The sequence below is a fragment of the Heptranchias perlo genome, unplaced genomic scaffold, assembly GCF_035084215.1.
Source record: "Heptranchias perlo isolate sHepPer1 unplaced genomic scaffold, sHepPer1.hap1 HAP1_SCAFFOLD_52, whole genome shotgun sequence".
Lineage (NCBI taxonomy): Eukaryota > Metazoa > Chordata > Chondrichthyes > Hexanchiformes > Hexanchidae > Heptranchias > Heptranchias perlo.
This window is the reverse complement of record NW_027139537.1, coordinates 329,810-347,261: the sequence shown is the minus strand read 5'-3', so window position 1 is coordinate 347,261 and position 17,452 is coordinate 329,810. Positions and strand designations below refer to the sequence as shown.

General features: G+C 43.7%; 6 non-coding genes across 6 annotated transcripts; 3 read left to right on the top strand and 3 right to left on the bottom strand.

The window, feature by feature from the left end:
* Positions 1-6,143: 6,143 nt before the first annotated feature.
* On the bottom strand, positions 6,144-6,216 carry trnav-uac (transfer RNA valine (anticodon UAC)). Its single transcript has one exon. It is a non-coding gene; the product is annotated as a tRNA-Val (tRNA).
* Positions 6,217-7,347: 1,131 nt separating this feature from the next.
* On the top strand, positions 7,348-7,420 carry trnan-auu (transfer RNA asparagine (anticodon AUU)). The gene has a single exon. It is a non-coding gene; the product is annotated as a tRNA-Asn (tRNA).
* Positions 7,421-7,498: 78 nt separating this feature from the next.
* On the top strand, positions 7,499-7,581 carry trnal-cag (transfer RNA leucine (anticodon CAG)). Its single transcript has one exon. It is a non-coding gene; the product is annotated as a tRNA-Leu (tRNA).
* A 3,367-nt stretch (positions 7,582-10,948) lies between these two features.
* On the bottom strand, positions 10,949-11,036 carry trnap-cgg (transfer RNA proline (anticodon CGG)). Its single transcript is given in 2 exon segments — positions 10,949-10,984; positions 11,001-11,036. It is a non-coding gene; the product is annotated as a tRNA-Pro (tRNA).
* A 2,860-nt stretch (positions 11,037-13,896) lies between these two features.
* trnan-guu (transfer RNA asparagine (anticodon GUU)) lies at positions 13,897-13,970 on the top strand. Its single transcript has one exon. It is a non-coding gene; the product is annotated as a tRNA-Asn (tRNA).
* A 2,912-nt stretch (positions 13,971-16,882) lies between these two features.
* On the bottom strand, positions 16,883-16,965 carry trnal-cag (transfer RNA leucine (anticodon CAG)). The gene has a single exon. It is a non-coding gene; the product is annotated as a tRNA-Leu (tRNA).
* Positions 16,966-17,452: the final 487 nt, after the last annotated feature.

The window sequence follows — 17,452 nt, the reverse complement described above, 5'->3', positions numbered from 1 at the left end:
TGAATTCTGCCTCACGAGTTCCCCAGTGTCAGGTAGAGAAGCGTTTGATTCCTTCATTTATTTCTTGCAAGAAACATACACAAACACGCTTATTAATTCAAAATCAGCCTGCATCTCTACACGCACAGAGATAAACACAGCCAGAGAGACAGGCAAACACCGGGAAATAGACAAACCGGTTTCTCAGAGAATTACCTGTACCTCCACGGTCGAATGGAAGGGCTTTTGTTGTTCGCTTTCGTTCCACACCTTGGAATTCGGGAGAATCTGATCCATGGTTTGTCGGACAAGGCACGGGCGCGATGGCCCGAATTGCCTGCTTCTGAGCTGCATTCTTCTCCGATTCTAAACTCAGCCCCTGGTATGTTGGTCCTTTTGTAAGGAGGTTGGAATATAAGAGTCAGGAAGTCTTGCTGCAATTAAGTAGAGCTTTGGTGAGAACACACCTGGAGTACTTTGATGTCGTCTATTTGGATTTTAGCAAGGCTTTTGACAAGGTCCCAATTGGCAGACTGGTCAAAAAAGATGTGATTGCACCAGAGAGGGTACAGAGGAGATTGACGGGGAGGTTGCCAGGGCTGGAGAAATTTGGCTGTGAGGAAAGATTGGATAGGCTGGGGTTGTTTTCTTTGGAACAGAGGAGGCTGAGGGGTGATTTAATTGAGGTGTACAAATTTATGAAGGGCCGAGATTGAGTGGATAGGAAGGACCTATTCACCTTAGCAGGGAGGTCAATAACCAGGGGGCATAGATTGAAAGTGATTGATAGAAGGATCAGAGGGGAGATGAGGAGAATTCTTTTCACCCAGAGGGTGGTGGGGGTCTGGAACTCACTGCCTGAAAGGGTGGTAGATGCAGAATCTCTAGTTACATTTAAAAAGTACTTGGCTATGCACCTGAAGTGGCGTAACCTACAATACTACAGACCGAGTGCTGGAAAGTGGGATTAGGCTGGGTGGTTCAATTTTGGCCGGCGGGGACGCGATGGGGCGAATAGCCTCCTTCTGTGCTGTAAATTTGCGATGATTCTACGAAATTGACAATGCTTTTTATGTGAGCAAATTCCCTGAGTGAGCATCGCATCGGGGCGACGGCGGTGAAAGCGCCAAATCGTAACCACTGGACCACCAGGGAACGCATACAAGGTTTCTAAATATATCTGGGAGTGTTTGTATTAGGTACACATAATATTTCTGGTTTATTGACTCTGTTAGTTGCAAATATATTACATGTGTCTGTATTATTTATTTATTGGGGTGTATATATTGTAAAGCTACATTGGTGCTGATAAGAGTCTGTATAATTCCGCAATTAATGCTTTATTTGCGTTTTCACAATAACAAGTCTGTCTCACTAGTTCCCCAGTGCCAGGGAGGGAAGTGTCTGATGCCCTCTTTTATTTAATGTTACAAACAGAAGACAAACACTCGTATTCGTTCAAAATCAACCTGCAGGTGGACACACACACAGAGATAAACACAGCCAATGATATGGATGTCATGTTGAGATTGCTGCACATGGACACCCAGGGGCGAATTTACTGCAATGACAGACAAGAGTGGCGCGACTGCTCACGCCTGGCGAGTTCCATCGGTTAAAACATGCGACTTTTAATCTCAAGGTCGTGGGTTCGAGCCCCACGTTGGGCGAGTTCTCTTTAAACTTTTTATGTTGCTTTTCGGAGCGAACCCCAGCTCTGACGCACCCCGACCTCCCGTGCAGTGTCACCGCGCACATTATGGCCACGCCCGGGCTGATTTCTCGCTGATTCACCCGGGACCGCTGAGTTTGCTGCACCGTGATCAACAACTCACCCTATTTGTAAATTTAAACCGGAACAGGTGCCTCGCAAAGGGCAAGAAAAGTCGGGAAGGCTGCAATCTCTGACAAAATCTGCATCTTTTAAAAGTTTTGACATTCACTGTGCAGGACGCGGTACTAAGAGACTCGTCTCTTACATTCACAGTGACATGGATGGCCGTTTTCACTCGTAAAACAGCTGTTGTGATATTGTGATATTGTCTTAGACTCCCTCACCAGCAGAAAGGGTTTGTCGATCCACCGTTCAAAATCCTAAAAAGCCTTCTATATTCCAGGGAATACAAGTATGTAACTGCTCCTCATAATTTAACCCTTCGAGCCCTGCTAACATTCTGGTAAATCTGGGCTACGCTCCTTCCAAGGCCAATATACCCTTTTAGATTAAAAGGGAATAAAACTTGAAATGAGCGTCACTGAGGATCAGTTTTCTCTCACTCAAAGTTATCTGTTTCGTGAAGTAAAAGATGCAGCTTTTCAAGAATAAGGGAGCAGCCACTGTCGCCCTTTTTGGTAGTAGAAAAAACTCCTCCCTGGATGTTTATGGAGAGCAAGTTTCCACATAATGTTTACACTCGGGAACCTTTCGCGTCTAAAGCAAACGCGATAACCGCTACACTAAGGAAACCGCTACTATCTCATTAAAAACAATGGTGAACTGATTTAGTCTACTGTCTCTGTTCTGACTTGGAATGTGTTGCTTCTCCGTCCAGCAACACTTGATATGTTACAACACAGAAGGAGATCATTCGGCCCATCGTGCCTGTGCTAGCTCTTTGAAAGAGCTATCCAAGTAGTCTCACCACCCATTAGATCTTTCCTCATAAGCACTGCAATTTTTTTGCTTTTCAAGTATTTATCCAATCCCCTTTTGAAATTCACTATTGAATCTGCTTCCACCGGCCTTTCAGCCAGCACATTCCAGATCATAACAACTCGCTGCATAAATTATGTTCCCTCATGTCGCCTCTGGCTCTTTTGCCAATTACCTTAAATCTGTGTCCTTTGGTTACCGACCCTTCTGCCACTGAAAACAGTTTCTCCTTATTTGCTCTGTAAAAACCTTTCATCATTTTGAACACTTCGATCTAATCTGCCCTTATCCTTCTCTGCTCGAAAGGGGATAATCCCAGCTTCTCCATTCTCGCCACATAACTGAAGTCCCTCATCCCTGTTACCTTTCTAGTAAATCTCCTCTGCACCCTCTCCAAGGCCTTGACATCTTTCCTAAAGTGCGGTGCCCAGAATTGAACACAATACTCCAGCTGCAGCCGAACCAGTGTTTTATAAACGTTTAACATAACTTTGTTGCTTTTGTACTTTATGCCTCCATTAATAAAGTCCATTTCACCAGGCTGTCTATGTCCTCCTGAAGTCTGATACGATCCACCACATTGTTTACTGCATTCCCGATTTTCGTTTTCATCTGCAAACTTTGAAATTATACCCTGTACACCCAAGTCCAGGTCATTAATGTATGTAAGAAAAATGAAAACATTTTGCGGTGTCACTTGTGTGATTTTAAGCGTAGTTTATACAACATCTTCTCATAATTTAACGCATTGCACCCTGGTAACAATCTGGTGAATCTGTGCTGCACTCCTTCCAAGGCCAATATATCCTTTCAGATTAAAAGGGTATAAACTTGAAATAAGCCTCACTGTGGATCAGTTCTCGCTCACGCAAAGTTATCTGTTGAGTGAAATAACAGAAAGCGCTTTTAAAAAATAAGGAAGCAGCCACTATCGCCCATTTTGACAAGACTGTTTTGTGGCACTTTATCAAACGCCTTTTGAAAGTCCATGTACACAACATCAACCACATTGCCCTCATCAGCCCTCTCTGTTAACTCATCACAAAACTCAATCACGATTTGCCTTTAACAAATCCACAGTGGCTTTCTATTATCAATCCACACTTGTCCAAATCACGATTAATTTTGTCCCAGATTATCGTTTCTAAAAGCTTCCCACCACCGTGGTTAAACTGACTGGCCTGTAGTTGTTGGGTTTATCCTTACACCCTTTTTTGAACAAGGGTGTAACATCTGCAATTCTCCAGTTCTCTGGCACCAAACCCTGTATCTAAGGAGGATTGAAAGATTATGGCCAGGACTTCTCCAATTTACACCCTTACTTCCCTCAGCAAGCTAGGATACATCTCATTCGGACCTGGTGACTTATCAACTTAAAGTACAGCCAGCCTTTCTAGTACCTCCTCTTGATCAATTTTCACCCCATCCAGTATCTCAACTACCTCCCCTTTTACTGTGATTTACGCATCATTTTCTTCCTCGGTAAAGACAGATGCAAAATACTCCTTTTGGTCCCTAATCGGTCTTAAAACTCCTCTTACTACCCGTTTACTATTTATATGCCTGGAGAAGACTTTTAATGACTTGATGAAGGGATCGAGTGTAATGTATCCAGGTTTGCTGATGATACAAAGCTAGGTGGGAAAGTAAGATGTGAGGAGGACACAAAGAGTCTGCAAAGGGATATAGACAGGTTAAGTGTGTGGGCAAGAAGGTGGCAGATGGAGTCTAATGTGGGGAAATGTGAGGTTATTCACTTTGTTTGGAAGAACAGAAAAACAGAATATTTTTAAACGTTGAGAAACTATTAAAGGTTGATGTCCAGAGAAACTTGGGTGTCCTGGACACCTGAACTCCACGTTGTGCGAACCTGGCATAAGCATCCAAATTCTGATGATGGAGAAAGGCTAAATAAACACTAAGACATGAAACAATCCTTAGTGGTTTCGGAGAGTCAGCAAAGTGGGATGGTTTACGACCATGAGTTAAGATCAGTGGTGCTAACGTACAGAACAATGCAGCCGAATCGTATAAACATCGGGCATGCTCCCTTCTCAAATGTTAGAGCTCTCAATAGGGGACAGTCAGAAGTCCATTGCCATAGGCAGTCCGCAAAGGTCAGGTCTGATCTACCTGGATTCGCAGGCAGGTCAGGTTGTGCTGATTGCTTGTCATTAATGTAATCTATAGACAGTTGTATTATAATGATAATACTGTGAATGTAATGTTGAAGACAGCTGTCGTGCAACTCTGTTGTAAGTCAATCTATTAAACTTGATATTTTGTAACCACTCGGACTAAAATCAAGCGGAAGTTATTGTTGATGGATTAACAACCCATAGTTGCCTCAGTAACGGGAGAAATCCGCTCACAAACATTCACTTTACATATAAACATCACATCCATAGTTTATATTTTCACACGTTCTTTTTTGCAATTCTAACCAAAGTCCAAACAGCGAAAGTCCACGTGTTTTTCAGAAGTTTCCCCTCCTGTTATGTGTTTTGAGCAGTTTCCCACATCCTTTTCCTGTAATGTGATAATTCTGGGTGCAGGATGAATGTAATTGGATTTGCTGCAGTCCGCTGACAGCAGGCGATGTAAGCGAGCGCCACACTGCCGCTGACAGATGAAGCTTCTGATGCTGCCTGACATCCGGTGGGAGTGGGCGGGGATTTGAAAGCGCAACACATTCCACCAATATCGGAGCGATAAAGCGGTGCTTGGCAAACATTGATAGAAACAAATACCCATTATAGCATTCAGGCTTCGTGGCGCAAAGGTAGCGCGTTTGACTTCAGATCAGAAGGTCGCGTGTTCAAATCACATTGGGGTAATAGAATTTTTTCCCTTAGAGCTGGTTCAAAAAAATTGTTCAATTCATGTTTTCTTTGCGTCTTCACAATGAACAGAACCCTGCTCTAAATTCTGTCTCTGGTTCTCCAGTGTCGGGAGGGAAGCACCTGATAACCTCATTTATTTAATGGAAAGAACAGAAGACAGACACACATCTTCGTTCAAAAACCACCCTGCAGGTGGACACATGGTGAGATAAACACAGGGCAGAGATGCAGACAGTATCCGGAAACATAGGGAAATAGACAAGAGAAATAGATTGAGCGCTTTGTTCTCAGAAAATTGTCTGAACCTCCACGGTCAATGAAAGGGCTTTTGTTGGTTGGTTTCCCATTGAACCGGAGAATTCGGGAGAACTTGGTGGATGGTTGGTTCGGTTCCCTTGTCCCCCACCATTGGAAAAGGTTTGTCGATCCCACCCGACTAACTCCTTTCAAAAGCCACTCTGTCCAAAGCCAATATATCCTTCCATATTAGAAGGGAATAAAACTTGAAAAGAGCGTCACTGTGGATCAGTTTTCTCTCACTCAAAATTATCTGTTTAATGAAGTAAAAGATTGCAGCTGACAAAGCATAAGGGAGGAGCCACTGTCTCCCTTTTTGGCAGGAGAAGAAAATCGATCTGGATGCTTGAGGAGACCAAGTTCCAACATAATGTTTCCGCCCGGGATCGAACCGGGGACCTTTCGCGTGTAAAGCAAACGTGATAACCACTACACTACGGAAACCGATGGCATGGTATGTAACACAATGGGTAGCTGAATGGTGTGCTCTCTCTGCTCGTACTTGGAATGTGTTGTTTCCATTGCAGCTGGAGACACAGACAGTGGCTGCTCCCCCTTATCTTTAAAAACTCACAGGGTAGTGGGTTTGAGTCCCACGTTGGGCGAGTACCGTTTTAAACTTTTATGCAGCTTCCACCCGCCCCCCTCCGTCTCACCGCACACGATGGGGCCGCGCCCGGGCTGAATCTCTCCATTTAGGTTTCCGCCCCTGTCGCAGCATGAAATGGTCCTGATCAAAGTCACAAATGATATCCTATGTTACTACCACCATGATAAACTATCCCTCCTCATCCTTCTCAAATACAATATCTCACCGTGCTGTTATGCTGTAAGACTAGTTTCCTCTCGGTGCTCTTATTTGGAATGTGTTGCTTTTCCGTCTGACAACACTTAGTATCATTGTATTATGATTGTCCCCTGGAGGAGGTCATTCGGCCCATCGTGCCTGTGCCGGGTCAAACATACGTATTCGTTCAAAATTCGTTCAGAGATAGTATGAGTGTTTTTTTATCAGATAATTGCCTGAACCCCCACAGTCTACAGCTTTCCTCCTCGCTATCAACCACACGGCCTACTTTTGTGTCACCCGCAAATTTCTCAATCATACCCCCTACGCTTAAGTTCAAATCGTTAATGTATACCACAAAAAGCAAAGGACCAAATACCGAGCCCTGCGACACCCCACTGGAAACAGCTTTCCAGCCGCAAAAACACCCGTTGACCATTACCCTTTGCTTTCTACCACTCAGCTAATTTTGGATCCAATAAGCCACATTCCCTTGGATCCCATGGGCCTTTACTTTTTCGACCAATCTGCCATGTGGGAATTTTTCAAAAGCCTTGCTACAATCCATGCAGACTACATCAATTGCGCTACCCTCATCGATCCTCCTTGTCATCTCCTCGAAAAATTCAATCAGGTGAGTTAGACACGACCTCCCCTCAACAAATCCATGCTGACTGCCCTTGATTGGTCCGTGCCTTTCGAAGTGACAGTTGATCCTGTCCCTCATTTGAAATGGAGTCTTTCTCCTGCTTGCTGCAATAACAGATAAGGCGGTTATTAGTGCTCAGGCCTGGCTAGCTCAGTTGGTAGAACATGAGACTATTAATCTCAGGATCGTGGGTTCGAGCCCCACATTAGGCGAGGACCATTTTTAAGTTTCATGCTGCCATCACTGGCCAACAGTGCAGAAATAATGCAGAATAAAGCATGGTATTGGTAGTCAGAATGGCCGAGCGGTCTAAGGCGCTGCGTTCAGGTCGCAGTCTCTTCTGGAGGCGTGGGTTCGAATCCCACTTCTGACATTGCTCATTTTTACCAAGACGTGGAAATATTTTGCAAATCTGACGGACAAACACTGAAAAACAAGTCACGAGTGAACGCAAATCATCTGGGACCCGTTTTCAGCCTCACGGCACTTTAAGTAAAGTGAAATAACTTTGCATTGAAAAGATTTGGAACTTGCATCTGTGCCTTTATCTGTTCCATTTCTTAAAGTTGCTGGCGTCTGATGATGAACACGCCTCTACTCCCTCCATTGAACAAGAAAGGAGGTGTTTGACGTTGACGGGACCTGTTGGTTCTGAGCTCATTCTTTACATTGAGTGGGTTCGCGTCCTTCAACTTTAGCCCAGCGGTGAACTTCGCAGCAAACAAGTTCGACACCGTCTCACCGCGGACGCTGACTGCCATGTTTATTGTAAACAATTTTACAACACCAAGTTATAGTCCAGCAATTTTATTTTAAATCCACAAGCTTTCGGAGGCTTCCTCCTTCCTCAGGTGAACGTTTGTTGAAAATGACAAACGTTTCCAACAAACGTTCACCTGAGAAAGGAGGAAGCCTCCGAAAGCTTGTGAATTTAAAATAAAATTGCTGGACTATAACTTGGTGTTGTAAAATTGTTTACAATTTCAACCCCAGTCCATCACCGGCATCTCCACATCATGCCATGTTTATTGTTATTTCTTTCAGCCCTAAATAAATAGTGACCGTGATTTTAAATTTGCACTCAGTGATTTTTAGGTAGTCTCCTTTCAGTGTGACCACGTTAAAGGCGATATATACAGATATATATATATATATATATATATATACAAGTAGTTGCTGTCTGTTTCTGTGGTTGTCTTTTTTCTGTGTGTGTCCATCTGCAGGTCGATTTTGAATCAATACCAGTATTCGTGTCAGTTTGTTGCATGAAATAAATGAGGGTATCAGGCGCTCCCCTCCCTGCCACTGGGGAGGTACTGAGTCAGGGTTCAGACCAAACTTCTGTTTTGTTTTGTGTGAAAAAGCAATTAAAACCTTCATTCGGGAATTATCCAGTCTCATGTGAGCGGTGAGCGGTGAGATGTGATGTGAACACGCAGACTTTTGATCTGGAGTCAGACCTTTGCGCCACGCACTCTGAAGACAGGATCCTGGATGTTATTATATTTTTTGAATGTTTCTCAAACACCGTTTCATATATTGGTTAAATAGATAGGGCTTATCAAATCTCCGCCAGATCCCACTGGGTGTGAGACAGTCTTGGAAGCAGCCTTCACCGCCAATATCACGCTGGCATTCATCGCCTGCTCCCAGCGGACTGCATGAACAGGGCTGGGAGATATGGACTTTGTTCACATCATTCAGCAATGTGAATCGTTAAATATTTAATCATTTTTAATGGGGACAAGGTTTACAAAACGCGCCCGCCCAGTTCCGAACCGGGGACCTTTCGCCTGCTCGGCAAACGTGATAACCACTATACTACGGAAAACTGATGCTTCAAGCTCTGTGATATGGATATAACCCCTCAGCCAAACTAATTTCCGTATCATTGTCCAGGAGCTCATTTCACAGGGATACATTTCCTGCGCTGTATTTCGGAAGGCTGCAGAGAAGGACAGGTGGCGATGGTCAGGCAGGGAATCCCAGAGCATCGCGCCCACACAAACATTTCACAGTTTTTTTCATGTACCTGTTATCCGACCGCAGTTTAAACTATTGCGAATGGCATGCTCAGATGATATTGTTCATTGAGTGTTTTCTTGCTCGAAACATCAGCCTTTACGGTTAACAGCCGAACGCGCTAACCGATTGCGCCACAGAGACCAACCGGTGTGGTTTCTTGCAAGATACACGAAAGCAGCGTGTCACCTGGTCAAAGTTTCATGTTGCAGCCACAGAAATGTCGTTGTCCATTATCAGTGTTACTTTTCCAGAAATAAAGGAAGGAACATTGTTTGTGGAAACATGGAAACGGTCTGATCTCGCTCACAGCATCGATATCACCGCCAACCAGCTCTCCTGCAACCGGCGCGCTAATCGCTGCTTTGTCTGTTACTTGTTAGCACTGCGGGAGAGCCTTCGTCACACGGATTGCAGCGGTTCAACAAGGCGGCTCACCACCACCTTCTCAAGGGTAATTAGGGATGGGCAATAAATACCGGCCTCGCCAGCGACACCCACATCCCATTAACGAATAAAAAAAATATTAATTTCAGATTCTGCATCAGTTTGAGGTGCTGTATTGGATTAAGCTGTTGTATTTGTTTGAGGTACTTTATTGCTTTGAGATACTGTATTAGATTGAGATGCTGTATGAGTTTGAGGTATTAATTTATGTTTCAGGTTCTGTATCGGTTTGAGGTACTGTATTAGTTTAAGGTGTTGTATTTGATTGAGGTACTGTATTAGTTTGAGGTTCTTTATTAGTTTGAGATGATGTATTGGCTTGAGGTATTATATTAGTTTCAGATTCTCTATCCGTTTCAGGTATTGTATTAGCTTGAGGTACCGTATTAGTTTGAGGTACTCTTTTAATTTGAGAAGCTCTATCAGTTTGAAGTGTTATATTAGTTTGGGGTATCTGTATTGTAAGGAAAGAGTTAGTCTTTATATTGAATTAATATTAACCTTTACCATTTGCCTCTTAAGTAAGGAAGTATAAATCTCTGTTGGGAGAATGAAACTACAATCATAAGTCAGATTTGCTTCATTTTATATGCATGCATATGTTTAATATAGAGACGAGTAGATTCTGAAGTCCAGAAACTCTTGGATCGGAGCTGATATCATAATACTCATAAGTTTAATTATCCTTTTGATATAAACAATTCTCTGACAATCATAACAAGGCCTTTAAATCATTCAGAGCTGGTGTGTATGTGTGTCAGACAGCATTGTGTGCTATTCGTCTTACCAGCTTCACAGGGAAGCAGGAGAGGTGTGAGATATGTATGATTGCAACGTATCATTCCAAGCTGACGAAGCGGGAAAGGGCTGTACTTGTGAGAGACAAACACCATTCTGCTCTCTGGTCAATGGGCAAGGCCATATGTTTTAACTAACAAGTTCAAAAGTTATAGTTATAATTAATGCCGAAAGCAGAACACCTGGCTGTGCCGAAGGAGCCTGCTTGCACCACAAGGCGACATCTAGTGGAGGAGTGCAGTTAGGTGATGAGGGAAGTGATACTCTGATGACATAGAAAATTCTGGAAACCCTCAGCAGGTCAGGCAGAATCTGTGGAGAGAGTAACAGAGTTAATGTTTCAGGTCAATGACCTTTCATCAGAACCACGTTGGGCAGTTGTGTTTGGTAATAGTATGAAACATTGGAATTGTTTCACTCATGTGGGTTGATTTGGGTACTTTTCTGTCTTTGGAAGTTGAAGAGTAAAATAAGGGCTCGTCCGGGATTTGAACCCGGGACCTCTCACATATTTGGACAGATAACCCCGAAGCGAGAATCATACCCCTAGACCAACGAGCCCGTTGACAAAACCCAACGCATTAAAGAGCCAGCCGTCGTAAAACCCTTTTTGTTGGCTATCCTTGATAAGCAATTATGAGGACAGGTTGCAAAGACCAGACTTGCATTCCCTTGAGTGCAGAATATTAAGGGGTGATCTAATTGAGGTGTTTGGATTATTAAAGGATTTGACAGGGCAGATAGAGACTATTTCCTCTGGTGGGGAGAGTCCAGAACAAGGGGGCATAACCTTAAAATTAGAGCTGGGCCGTTCAGGGTTGATGTCAGGAAGCACTTCTTCACACAAAGGGGAGTGGAATTCTGGAACTCTCTCCCTCAAAAAGCAGTTGAGGCTGGGGGTCAATTGAAAATTTCAAAACTGAGATTGATAGATTTTGGGGCTAATTCGGGAGTTTAATGACTTTGACATTTTTTCCCTGTGACTTGGACAGTTTCGATCGATTAAATATTCGTGAAAAGAGTCAGTGCAAAGAGAGTCAACAGTTCATGTTTTCCCGAGACACTTCCTTCAGAGCTAAGAACGAAAAGTTTCTCATTTCCATAGTGCAGCGGTTATCATGTTCACCAGTTACATGCAGAAAGTCCCCGATTTAACCTCGGAGGGAAGCATGTTGTTGGGACTTGCTCCCCATAAACCTCCAGGGTCGAGTTTGTTCATGCATGAAAGGGGCTACAAACCTTTTTAAATTTAACAACGGCTACACCAGATTCCTGGTATAATAAGCACAAAACACTTTTAAGCAGACTCCTAAAATACAGTATGTAAAACGGGAAGGGATAAAAGTTCATGACATACAAAACACAAAGATTTATTGACGTTTTAATTGTCACTTGGCAAACAAGTTAGCATTTCCTTCAGTGTGCAACAGAACGTATTAATGGCGATTAAAAAAACATTAAATGTCTCACAGACTTGAATTATTTTTGTGCAATGAACTATTCCCAACCACAAGGGAACACTGCATCAAACATATATATTTAAGTATATAATAAGTATATATATAATATATATATATATATATATAATCTATGCCATCAGTAGACCTCGTGGTGAAACGGTAGCGCGTCTGACTCTGGATTCTGAAGGCTGCGTATTTAAATCATGTCGAAATCACTACTTCTTATACCATTCATATCAGCCTGGATAATTTCGGAATCACTGCTTTTTAATAATAAACGAAACTTTGCTCACTAGTTCATTGTTCATTGCTCTCTGTCATTGATAATTGAAATGAAATATTAATCTAGCTAAGCCGGAGAACAAAATATTAAACAAGCGAAACAAATACTGAGCAAAATTATTTGCAATGTTTGGGGGGAAGTGCAGCTGAAAAGCAGAAGATCTGAATGGAATGATCAATGATTGAGCGGAATACATTGCTCGACTTGTTACTCGATTGCCTTCTTGCACAGCACCTCACAAACCCGTGACCTCAACCATCTAGAAGGACAAAGGCAGCAAGTACATGGGAATAACACCACCTGCACGTTCCCCTCCAAGTCACACACCATCCCGACTTGGAAATATATCGGCCGTTCCTTCATCGCCGTTGGATCCTGGAACTCCCTACCGAACAACACTGAGGGAGAACCTTCACCACACGGACTGCAGCGGTTCAAGAAGACGGCTCAACACCACCTTCTCAAGGGCAATTAGGTTTGGGCAATAAATTCTGGCCTTGCCAGCGACACCCACATCCCATGAACGAATGTAAAAAATCTCTGTGCTCCTCCAATTCTGGCCTCTTGCGCATCCCCGATTTAAATCGCTACACCATTGGCGGCTGTGCCTTCAGCTACCTAAGCTCTGGAAATGCCTCCTTAAACCTCTCCGCCTCTCTCTCCTTTAACACATACCTTAAAACCTACCTCTTCGACTAAGCTTTTGGTCACCTGTCCCAATATCTCCTTATGTGGCTTAGTGTCAAATTTTGTTTAATAACGCTCCCGTGAAGCACCTTGTGACGTTTTACTACGTTAAAGGCGCTCGACAAATGCAGGCTGTGTCCTCTGGTTATCGACCCTCCTGCCAATGGAAACAGCTTCTCCCCATCCATTCTATCAAAATCCCCTCATAATTTTGAACGCCTCTATTAAATCTCCCCTTCACCTTTTTTTGCTCTAAGAAGAACAATCCCAGCTTCTCCAGTCTCTCCACATAACCCATCCCCGGACACGATGCAAGGCGGAGGGTTGCAACCAGGTTTGCAAATTATTGCCAGTCGGGAGCTGGACAAATCGAAAGGAACCGAAATGACAAACAGCTTTGTGAATCTGTAGAAACGCTTTGGGAAACGGAATTGGAGACGAATAAAGGACTGACCAGACAGGCGGTCAAGACGCAGCTGAGTCGGCCTGTCCCCCTGGAACAGTTACTCTGATGTTGTGGGTGAAATTAAGAGGTCGGAGCCATTTAAACCGCTCCCAGTTACTGCAGATCAGGCTTCAAAAACTGAAATCAGCGTCAGGACGCTCAGAATACTTTTTTATTCATTCATGGGATGTGGGCGTCGCTGGCGAGGCCGGCATTTATTGCCCATCCCCAATTGCCCTTGAGAAGGTGGTGGTGAACCGTCTTTTTAAACCGCTGCAGTCAGTGTGACGAAGGTTCTCCCACAGTGCAACGAACTAACAGACAAAGCACCGGTTGGCGCGCCGGTTGCAGGAGAGCTGGTTGGCGGTGATATCGATGCTGTGAGCGAGACCAGACCGTTTCCATGTTTCCACAAACAATGTCCCATCCTATATTTCTGGAAAAGTAACACTGATCGTGGTCAATTGCATTTCTGTGGCTGCAACATGTAACTTTGGCTAGGTGACACGCTGCTTTAGTGCATCTTGCAAACAGCCACACCAGATGGTCTCTGTGGCGTAATCGGTTAGCGCGTTCGGCTGTTAACCGAGAGGTTGGTGGTTCGAGCCCACCCAGGGGCGATAGTGCTTCCTTTTACTTCCCACTTTCGGATTCATTGCCTCATTCTGATCGCCCTGAAGCCGGTGCCAGGTTTTAATTCCTGATCTGCAGGAACTGGGAGCACTTTAAATGGCTCCGATCTCTTCATCTCATTTCAAGTTTTCTAATGTCTGATTTGGCTGCAAGAAAGCACTCTGTGAACAATGTCATCTGAGCTTGCCTGATTCGCCATAATTTACACTGCGGTCGGATATCATGCACGTGAAAAAAAACAGTGAAATGTTTGTTTCGGCGCGATGCTCTGGGATTCCCTGCCTGACCTTCGCCACCGATCCTTCTCTGCAGCCTTCCGAAATACAGCGCAGTAAATGTATCCCTGTGAAATCAGCTCCTGGACAGTAATACGGAAATGTGTTTGGCTGAGGGGTTATATCTCTAACACGGAGTATCAGGTGTTAGGTTTCCGGAGTGTAGTGGTTATTATGTTCACATAACACGCGAGAAGTCCCCGGTCCAAAACCGGCTAGGAACATTTTGAAACGTTGCTCCCATTTACAATGAGTAAATATTAAATGATACACACAGCTGATTAAATGTGAACAAACTCCATATCTCCCAGCCCTGTTAATACAGTCCGCTGAGAGCAGGCGATGAAAGCCAGCGTGATATTGGGGGTGAAGGCTGCTTCCAATACTGTCTCATTACCGGTGGGATCTGGCGGAGATTTGATAAGCCCTGTCTATTCAACCAATAAATGAAACGGTGTTTGAGAAACATTCATATATATAATAACATCCAGGATCCTGTCTTCAGAGTGCGTGGCGCAAAGGTCTGAGTCCAGATCAAAAGGCTGCGTGTTCACATCACATCGGGGCCACTGTTTCGTTCACCGCTCACATGAGACTGGATAATTCCAGAATGAAGATTTTAATTGCTTTTTCACAAATACAACAGATGTGTGGTCTAAAACCTGACTCAGTCCCTACCCAGTGGCAGGGAGGGGGGCGCCTGATATCCTCATTTATTACATGCAACAAACTGACACGAATACTGGTATTGATTCAAAATCGACCTGCAGATGGACACACACAGAAAAAAGACAACCACAGAAACAGACAGCAAGTACTTGTATATATATATTTAGCGCGTTTAACGTGGTCAGACGATTTAAGCTCGGTGAACTTGCTTCAGCTTTCTGAAATGTACTTGTACATCCTCCAGAGGTCACGGGAAATATATTTTTTGCCTTTCGAAAAAAGACGCAAAAAGCAGAGACATGTTTTGTTTTCAACAGGGCTGGTGAAATGGCCGGACGATCATCAATTAGGAGTCGCCTTTGAAACATTTAAAGGCGACTACCTAAAAATCACTTAGTGCAAATTTAAAATCACGGTTGCTATTCATTTAGGTCTGAAAGAAATAACAATAAACATGTCAGTCAGTGCCCGCGGTGAGACGGTGTCGAACTTGTTTGCTGTGAAGTTCACCGCTGGACTAAAGTTGACGCCGCTTAAAGGACGGGAACCCACTAAATGTAAAGGATGAGCTCATAACCAACAGGTCCTGTCAACGTCAAACACCTCCTTTCTTGTTCAATAGAGCGAGCAGAGGCGTGTACATCATCAGACGCCAGCAACTTTAAGAAATGGAACAGATAAAGGTACAGATGCAAGTTCCAAATCTTTTCAATGCAAAGTTATTTCACTTTATTTAAAGTGCCGTGAGGCTAAAAAGAGGTCCCAGATGATTGGCGTTCACTCTTGACGTGTTTTCCAGTGTTTGTCCATCAGGTTTGCAATTGAATTTGTATTGGATATTGAAGATATTTCAGTATCATTACACAACATACCATGTGTAATGCAATCATCTTGATAACTTCAATCATCACACACTCTACATCGACGCTGCAGAGGCCCCAGCACCCCTTTCAATATTGTTTTTCTTAACTCACAGTTTTCAAAAGGGAATTGGATAAACGTGTGGATGGAAACATTTTCAGGGCTATGGAGAAACAGCAGGCGAGTGGGACGAACTGGACAGCTCTTTCAGAGAGTTGGCACAGGTACGATGGGCCGAATGCCATCCGAATGGCGCTGTATTATTCTATGATTCTATTAATAGATCAATTTCCGCCTTTCACTGAGCCTCCCAAAATGGAGCACAGTAATCGTGTCCCTGTGAAATGAGCTCCTGAACAATAATACGGAAATTAGCGTGGCTGAGCGGTTTGAAACTCTGGTTAGGCCCCTAACAGGAAATTTCCTGTCTAAGATTGATTAGTTTATTAATTATCTCCCCCATTCGATCTTAACTGTCTTTGCATATTTTTTTGATCTCTTCTTCTACTGTCACGCCCACAATACCAGTCTCCCTGATAAATACTGAAGCAAAGCGATTATTTAATATTTCTGCCAATTCGCTGTCATTGCCTGTGAGTTTGTCGTGTGTATCCCCCAGTAACCCTATTCCTATCCGAAATTTTCTTTGGCTGTTTGATGTGTCTCGAATACTTTGGGTTTTTTTGATATTCCATTTTGCCTTTCTAATAGTTCTTTAGACTTCTTTCCCAGTCTTTTCACATTCCCCTCTCTCCTTTATTGTCCAGTGTGTGCCTTTTTTAAAATTTCAATTTTGCCCTTATTTCTTTATTCATTCCTGGTGTGTCATTTCTGGCTAGTTTGTTCTTGCTTTTTAGTGGGATATATTTCTCCTGGACTCTATTGATCGCCGTTTTAAATGTTTCCCACTGCTGTTCGATTTCTTTGTCCAGGTCATTAATATGTCAACCATTTCACCGTTCGAAACTTCTCAAGTCACATATCCATGACAAAGCCAGTTGCTTTTGTGGGAGGAGCAAATTGACTTGGCAGCAAAATCAGCTGCAGCCCAATCCACAAATAAAATATTTCCACGTAATAGCAAAGATAACAAATGTCAGAAGTGGGATTCGAACCCACGCCTCCAGAAGAGGCTGCGACCTGAACGCAGCGCCTTTGACCGCTCGGCCATCCTGACGACCGATTCCATGTTTCATTCTGCATCATTTCTGCACTGTTGGCCAGTGAAAGCATCATGAAAGTTTAAAATGTTACTCACCCAACGTGGGGCTCGAACCCACGATTAAGAGCCTCGTGCTCTATCCAACTGAGCTCGCCGGGCCTGAGGATTGCTCACCGCCTTATCTGTCATAACAGCAAGCAGGAGAAAGACTCCATTTCGAATTATTGCAATCAATTCTGAGGGACAGGATAAACTGTCACTTCGAAAGGCACGGACGATTCAAGAACAGTCAGCATGGATTTGTCAAGGGGAGGTCGTGTCTGACGAACCTGATTGAATTTTTCGAGGAGTTGACAAGCAGGATCAATGAGGGGAGCGCAATTGATGTCGTCTACGTGGACTTTAGCAAGGCTTTTGAAAAGTTCCCTCATGGCAGATTGGTCAAAAAAGTGAAGGCCCATGGGATTCAAGGGAATTCGGCTTGTTGGATCCAAAATTGGCT